Below are 8,687 nucleotides of genomic sequence, written 5' to 3'. Positions count from 1 at the left end.
GCCTATCCTGATCTCCCTGGTCTCCCTCCTATGCCCCCAAGGACCTACATGGCCTAGAGGGGGCTTTGGAGGGCAGGGCATCCACCTGGGAGCTCAGCAGGCTTGCTGGGCCCCAGTGGGTGGGGCAATCGCCCTCCACTCATCTCCTGCTCCTTCCTGAGGGCCCCTCCCACCTGCCTCTTCTGATCCAGTAACCCCCTCCCCCCCCGGCCTCCCTATTGTGCCCCCAAGGACCCATGCATCCTGGAGGGGGCTTTGGAGGGCGGGGGATCAGCCTGGGACCTCAGCAGGCTCCCCAGGCCTGAGTGGGCAAGCCAGTCACCCTCCGCTCCTCTCCCGCTCCTCCTGGGTGTCCCCTCCTGCCTACCACTCCTGATCTCCCCTGGCCTCCCTCCTATGCCCCCAGGACCCATGTGGCCTGGATGGGGCTTTGGAGACACGGCAACCGGCTTGGGGGCTCAGCAAGTTCCCCGGCCCGAGTGGGCCTGGAGATCGCCCTCCACTCCTCTCCTGCTCTTCCCAGAGAGTCCCTCCCACCTGCCTCTCTTGATCTCCCTGGCCTCAGGGGTGCTATCTTGTCTGGCCTCCACTTCTCCTCCCCCCTCGGTCCTCCTACATCCTACCAGTTCACTCTGGGGTTCCTCCCATCTCCTTGGGGGTCAGAGTCTCCCACCAGTGGCAGGCAGGTGCCCTAGTTGTGGGGAGATGCTAACTCTTATCTTCCCACACTGCCATCTTCTATTTGTAGAGATGACCATTCTGACTGGTGTGAGGTGGTACCTCATTGTAGTTTTGATTTGTATTTCTCTAGTAATTAGTGATGTTGAACATCTTTTCATGTGCCTATTGGCTATCTGTATGTCTTCTCTGGAGAAATGTCTGTTTAGGTCTTATGCCCATTTTTGGATTGGATTGGTTTTTTTTGTTATTGAGTTGTATGAGCTGTTTGTATATTTTGGAAATTAAGCCCTTGTCAGTTGCATTTGTAAATATCTTCTCCCAGTCCATAGGTTGTCTTTTCTTTTCTTTTTTTTTTTTTTTTTTTTGCTGTACGTGGGCCTCTCACTGTTGTGGCCTCTCCCGTTGCGGAGCACAGGCTCTGGATGCGCAGCCTCAGCGGCCGTGGCTCGTGGGCCCAGCCGCTCCACGGCATGTGGGATCTTCCCGGACCGGGGCATGAACCCGTGTCCCCTGCATCAGCAGGCGGACTCTCAACCACTGCGCCACCAGGGAAGCCCTGTCTTTTCATTTTGCATATGGTTTCCTTTGCTGTGCAAAAGCTCATTAGTTTGATTAAGTCCCATTTGTTTGTTTTTGCTTTTATTTCTATTGCCTTGGGAGACTGACCTAAGAAATCATTGATGTGATTTATGTCAGAGAATGTTTTGCCTATGTCCACTTCTAGGAGTTTTGTGGTGTCATGTCTTATATTTAAGTCAAGCCATTTTGAGTTTATTTTGTGTATGATATGAGGGTGTGTTCTAACTTCATTGATTTACATGTGGCTGTTCAGCTTTCCCAACACCACTTGCTGAAGAGACTGTCTTTTCTCCATTGTATATTCTTGCCTCCTTTGTTGAAGATTAATTGACTGTAGGCGTGTGGGTTTATTTATGGCTCTCTATTCTGTTCCATTGATCCATGTGTCTGTTTTTATGCCAGTACCACACTGTTTTGATTACTGTAGCTTTTTGGTATTGTCTGAAGTCCGGAGGGGTTATGCCTCCAGCTTTGTTCTTGTCCTCAGGACTGCTTTGGCAATTCTGTGTCTTTTATGGTTCCATCTAAATTTAAGATTATTTGTTCTAGTTAATTAACCAGAAAATGTCTGGTTAATTTGATAGGGATTGCATTAAATCTGTAGATTGCTTTGGGTAGTATGGCCATTTTAACAATGTTAATTCTTCCTATCCAAGAGAGTGGGCTATCCTTCCATTTCTTTGAATCATCTTCAGTTTCCTATATTAATATTTTATAGTTCTCAGCATATAGGTCTTTCACCTCCTTGGTCAGGTTTATTCCTAACTACATTTTTGGGTGCAATTTTTTTTTTTTTTTTTTTGCGGTACACGGGCCTCCCAATGCTGTGGCCTCTCCTGTTGCGGAGCACAGGCTCCAGACGTGCAGGCTCAGCGTCCATGGCTCACAGGCCCAGCCGCTCCGCAGCATGTGGGATCTTCCTGGACCGGGGCACGAACCCGTGTCCCCTGCACCGGCAGGCGGACTCTCAACCACTGCGCCACCAGGGAAGCCCTGGGTGCAATTTTAAAAGGGATTTTCTTTTTTTTTTACTTTCTCTTTCTGATATTGTTATTGTAAAGAAATGCAACAGATTTCTGTATGCTAATCTTGTATCCTGCTACCTTGTTGAATATATTTATCAGTTCAAGTAGTTTTTGTGTGCAGTCTTCAGGGTTTTCTCTATATAGTATCATGTCATCTGCATATAATGACAGTTTTACCTCTTCTCTTCCAATTTGGATACATTTTATTTCTTTTTCTTGTCTGATTGCTGTGACTAGGACCAATACTGTGTTAAATAGAGAGTGGGCATCCTTGTTTTGTTCCAGATTTTAGCGGGAAGGCTTTCAACTTTTCACCTTTTAGTATTATGTTGACAGTGGGTTTGTCATAAATAGCTTTTATTATGTTGAGGTACGTTCCCTCTATACCCACTTTGGTAAGAGTTTTTATCATGAATGGATGTTGAATTTTTATCAAACGCCTTTATGCATCTATTGCAATGATCATGTGGTGTGTCTTTTCTTTTGTTGATGTGGTGTATCACATTGATTGATTTGCGTATGTTGAACCATACTTGTGACCCTGGGATGAAGCCAGCATGATCGTGGTGTATGATCTTTTTTATATGTTGTTGGATTCAGTTTGCTAATTTTGTGTTGAGGATTTTTCAGTCTATATTTATCAAAGATATTGGCCTGTAATTTCTTTTTTTGGTAGTGTCTTTGTCTGATTTTGATATCTGGATGATGGTGGCTTCGTAGAATGACTTTGAGAGTGTTTCTTCCTCTTCAATTTTTTGGAAGAGTTTGAGAAGGATCAGTATATTTTTGTATTTCTTCTTTGTATTTTTGGTAGAATTCCCCAGTGAATCCATCTGGACCTTGACTTTTGTTTGCAGGGAGTTTTTTTTTATTATTATTATTATAGATTCTATTTCACCTCTATTGATATGTCTGTTCAAATTATCTATTTCTTCTTGATTTGCTTTTGGTGGGCTGTATATTTCTAGAAACTTGTCCATTTCTTCTAGGTCACCCAGTTTGTTGGCATATAACCGTTCATAGTATTCTCTTATGATTTTTGTATTTCTGCGGTGTTGGTTGTTATTTCTCCTCCTTCATTTCTTATTTGTTTATTTGAGTCCACTCTTCTTCTTGGTAAACCTGGCCAGAGGTTTGTCGATTTTGTTTACCTTTTCACAAAACCAGCTCTTGGGGTTTTTTTTGTTGTTGTTGTTTGTTTTTTAATCTCTACTTTATCAATATTTAATTCCCTCTGATGTTTATTTCCTTCCTTCTGCTGACTTTAGGTTTTGTTTGTTCTTGTTTCTCTAATTCTTTTAGATGGTAGGTTAGGTTTTTTATTTGAGATTTTTCATGTTTTTTGAGGAAGGCCTGTATTGCTATGAACTTCCCTCTTAGGACTGCTTTTGCTACATCTCATAGATATTATATGGTTGTATTTTCATTGCCATTTTTCTCAAGGTATTTTTAAATTTCCTCTTTGATTTCATTGTTGACCCATTGGTTTTTTAGTAGCATGTTGTTTAGTCTTCATATAATTGTTTTTTTCTCATTTCTCTTTCCGTGGTTGATTTCTAATTTCACGCTGTTGTGGTCAGAAAAGATGCTTGAAATAATTTCTATTCTCTTAAATTTGTTGAGGCTTGTTTTGTGTCCTAGTATGTGATCAGTCCTAGAGAATGTTCCATGTGCACTTGGAAAGAATGTGTATTGTTTTTTTTTTTTGTTTTTTGGATGTAATGTCCTGAAAATATCAATTAAGCCTAAGTGTTCTGTTGTATGATTTAGGATCTCTGTTGCCTTATTTTCTGTTTGGAAGATCTGTCCATTGATGTGAGTGGGGTGTTAAATTCTCCTTCTATTATTGTATTTCCATCAGTTTTTCCCTTTATGTCTGCTAGTATTTCCTTTATGTATTTTGGTGCTGCTATATTGGGTGATTATATGTTAATGAGTGTAATATCCTCTTGTATTGATTCTTTTATCATTATATAGGTCCTTCTTTATCTTTCTTTATGGCCTTTGCTTTAAAGTCTATTTTATCTGATATGAATATTACTACCCTCACTTTATTTCCATTTGAGTGAAATATCTTTTTCCATCCTCTTACTTTTAATCTATGTGTGTTATTTGCCCTGAAGTGGGTCTCTTGTAGGCAGCATGTTGTAGGCTCTTGTTTTTTATCCAATGTACCACTCTATGTGTTTTGATTGGAGCATTTAGTTCAGGTAATTGACATTTAAGGTAATTATTGATAGATATGTATTTATTGCCATTTTATACCTTGTTTTCCAGTTGATTTTGTATTTCTTCTTTGTTCCTTTTTCTTTTTGTTTTTCCTTTTGTGGTTTGATGGTTTTCTTTTGTATTATGCTTGTGTTCTTTGCTTTTTGGTTTTTGTGAATCTATTGTATATTTTTGATTCCTGGTTCCCCTGTTTTTTAAGTATGTTAACCCATTACTATATCTACTTGCTTTAGACTGGTAATCATATAGGTTCAAACACATTCTAAAAAAAGAAAAGAAAATCTACATTTTCTTACTCTCCTCCCTGCCATTTTATGATTTTGATGCCCTCCTTTACATCTTCATGCTTATCCTTTTGCTGTTCATTGTAGTTTTCATCACTTCCACAAAAATTTGAAAAAAAATTTTTTTTTGATAATCTATGTACAGACTTATTTAAGTGATTTACTCTATAGTCGTTTTCTTTTTCTTATAGATTCTTGCTTCTTTTCTATTTCAAAAAGACCTTTTAATATTTCTTTTAGGATAGGTTTAGTATTGCTGTATTTTTTCAGTTTTTGCTTGTCTGGGAAATTCTTCCTCTCTCCTATTCTAAATGATAATCTTGCTGGGTAGAGGATCCCAGGTTGCAGGTTTTTCCCTTCCAGGACTTTGAATATATCTTGCCACTCCCTTCTGGCCTGCAACATTTCTGTAGAGAAATCAGCTGATAGCCTTATGGCAGAGGGTCCCTTGTAATTAACTCTGTTTTTCTCTTGCTGACTTTTGAATCCTGCCTTTAACTTTTGCCATTTTAATTATAATGTCTTGGTGTAGGTCTGTTTGGGTTCATCTTGTTTGGTATCCTCTGTGCTTCCTGTCCCTGGATATCTGTTTCCTTCTTTAGGTTTGGGAAGTTTTCAGCCATAATTTCTTCGAGTACATTTTCAGTCCCATTTTCTCTTTCTTTGCCTTCTGGAACTCCTATTATGCACAGATTGGCACAATTTGTATTATCCCATAAGTCTCTTATGCTGCTTTTGTTTTTTTTTTTTTCATTTGGCTTTCTGTCTGCTGTTTTGTTGGGTGATTTACATTATTCTATATTTCAGATCACTTATTCATTTTTCTGCGTTATTCATTCTGCTATTCATTGCCTTTAGCTCAGCTTTCATCTTGGCAACAGAGTTTTCTAATTTTTCTTGGCTCCTCTTTATAGTTTCTAGTTCCTTTTTACAATGATCCGTATTTCTATGAATAGGCTTTCTGTTTTAAAATAATTAATTAATTAATTAATTATATTTTTGACTGCCTTGGGTCTTCATTGCTGCGTGCAGGCTTTCTCTAGTTGCAGTGAGCGGGGGCTACTCTTCGTTGCAGTATGCGGGCTTCTCATTGCGGTGGCTTCTCTCGTTGCAGAGCATGGGCTCTAGGCACATGGCCTTCAGTAGTTGTGGCATGCAGACTCAGTAGTTGTGGCTCGCGGGCTCTAGAACACAGGCTCAGTAGTTGTGGCGCATGGGCTTATGTGCCCCACAGCATGTGGGATCTTCCTGGACCAGGGCTCGAACCCATGTCCGCTGCATTGGTAGGTGGATTCTTAACCACTGAGCCACCAGAGAAGTCCTCAATAGACTTTCTTAATTCCTTCAGTATTTTAATTATCTCTTTTTTGAACTTGGTGTCTACCAGACTTAAGAGGTCTGTTTCATTGTTTGTTTCAGGGGAGTTCTCTTGACCATTTAACCTGGAGTGGTTCCTCTTCTTCTTCATTTTACTTATATTTCTCTGACTCTATATGAGTTTAAGAGAAACTGTTATCTACTGTGGTCTTGAAGGGCTGTTTTTATATAGGAGTGTACCTGTGTAGCCTCCATGAGTCCAATATTTTTGGTGCAAGGGCTGTTTTTAGTATGGATGCCTGCCTCGTTTTTCCTCAGTGTGTGCTGGCCGTTATCCCCTTGTTAGGGGATGTGATTGTTGTTGTGATGACCAGAGCCTGAACTGGTTGTTGAGTGGAGCCTCCTCTTTGCTCTGTGGTTGTCACAGACCTGTGGAGACAGGTCTGCTCTCCTGTTGTTGGAGTAGACTCCCCCACGTCTGTTTCTGAGCTGCGGTGTGAGGTAGGTGGGGCTGGAGTATTCCTGCTGAGAGAGGAGCCACTGAGTATTCCTTCACAGGAGTTGTCCACCGGGAAGTGTGCTCTGTGGTGTCACCTGTCACCTGTTGTGTGGGCTCACAAAGTACACTGTTTTTGGCACTGCCATCGGCCCTGCCTCAACTGTGGGAATTCAGCTAATCGGACTAGTTTTCCCTCAGGCACTGTACACAAAGCCACAAATGCAGATCTGTTGGCACGGAACTGCTGAGGTCAGGCACAGGGACCACTGCAGTAACGCATCTGGACCCGCAGTGGGAGCTACTGAGTCTGCCCAGACACCAGCCCTGCCTCTGCATGTGCGTACCCACAGAGCCCACAGCCACCATTGCTGGACCCGTGCAGCTGCAGGAGCACCAGTAATCCACTTGGATGTCCCGCGGGCAATGAGTTTACAAAAACACTGCCAGCACATAAATCTATGGATTGCACAGCCGCTGAGACAGGGCTAGGATTTCAGCTCCGCTTCTGCATGGGGACAGCCGCCAGTGCTTGCATGGTCCCAGAACTCTTAGAGGTGGAACTGCACCAGCTGTGAGCAGGCCGAGAATGAGGCTGCTGTGGTGGGCCCAGCCCCTCCCTTTGAGCACGCAAATTAACAATGGGGCTTCAGTGGCGGACCTGGGCTCCTTCCTGCACACACCCTGGGTGTGGCCCAGACCACACTCCAGCTCCTTCAGACTGTCTCCATGCAGCCTACCCCAGCCCTCTCCCTGGGTCTGCCTGCTGAAGCCAGAGTTTCAGCATCCAGCCCCCATGTGCACCAGCAGACACGTCTTGGGCCTGGGGAGTGTAGAGAGGTGGCACAGACCCTCTGTGCTGGTCTCTCTCTGTTCTGCCTGCTGCAAGCTGGCTGCTGTACTCTCCTCTGAGCCTCTGAAGCTTCCTTTCTGTCCTGGCTGACGTCCCCACTGGTGAAGGGGCTTCTCAGGGTGAGGGAACATTTCCTCTTTCACAGTTTCCTCCTCTGGTCCCAATTCCTTTTTTTTTCTTTCATCCTACACAGTTACTTGGTGATCTTTCTTGCAATTTTGTTTTATGAGATCTGCCAGCGTTCAGCAAGTATTCTGTGAGCATTGTTCCACATGTATTTTTGATGTGTTTGTGGGAGGAGGTGAGCTCCATGTCCTTTTAGTCTGCCATCTTGATCCGGCCCCCTCTAGGAATTTGCCACATTTGTTTTATCTCTTGCTCTTCCCCCTTTATATACATAAGTGAATGGTAATTTCTCTTTTTCTGAACCATTTGAAAGTTGAAGATATCATGACACTTGACCCCTAAGTACTTCAGCATGACTCTCCTAAGAATAAAAATATTGGGGACTTCCCTGGCAGTCCAGTGGTTAAGACTCCACACTTCCAATGCAGGGGGCGTGGGTTCAATCCCTGGTCGGGGAACTAAGATCCCACGTGCCACGTGGTGCGGCCAAAATAGATAAATAAATAAATAAAAACATTGTCCTCTATAACCATGAAACCTTTATCACACCCTTGGAATTTAGCATTGATACAGAAATATTCAATATACAGTCCATATTCAGTTTGTCTCAATTGTCTCAATGTCTTTTATAACATGTTTTTCCTCCTCCCCAGGACCCAATCAATACTCTTTTGTATTTAAAATACCTGTTGGGAATTTGTGGGATGTTAGTGTTCTGCAGAACTGAGTTTGGGAAAAAGTAGCTTAGATTGTATATTTAAACCTGTCCCTTTTCTTGTAATTTAATAAATGCTAACACTTCATTTAAAATGTGTTTTCCAGGAATTCCCTGGTGGTCCAGTGGTTAGGACTCTGTGCTTTCACTGCCAGGGCCTGGGTTCAATCCCTGGTCAGAGAACTAAGATCCCGCAAGCTACATGGCACGGCCAAAAAATAAAAAGAAATTTAAAAATAAAAATTTTTTTAGGGGAAACAATATTGCCTGAACTGTATATTTTATCCTTTGGATTTCTCAATTATGACTGCAGGGGAAAGCAGAGCTATAATTACTAAGTACCTGAATATGCCTGACAAAATAGTAAATATCATACAAAAAA

This window comes from Grampus griseus, assembly GCF_964374135.1.
Source record: "Grampus griseus genome assembly, chromosome: 1".
Lineage (NCBI taxonomy): Eukaryota > Metazoa > Chordata > Mammalia > Artiodactyla > Delphinidae > Grampus > Grampus griseus.
The sequence above is the reverse complement of the archived record's forward strand: the minus strand, read 5'-3'. Positions refer to the sequence as shown.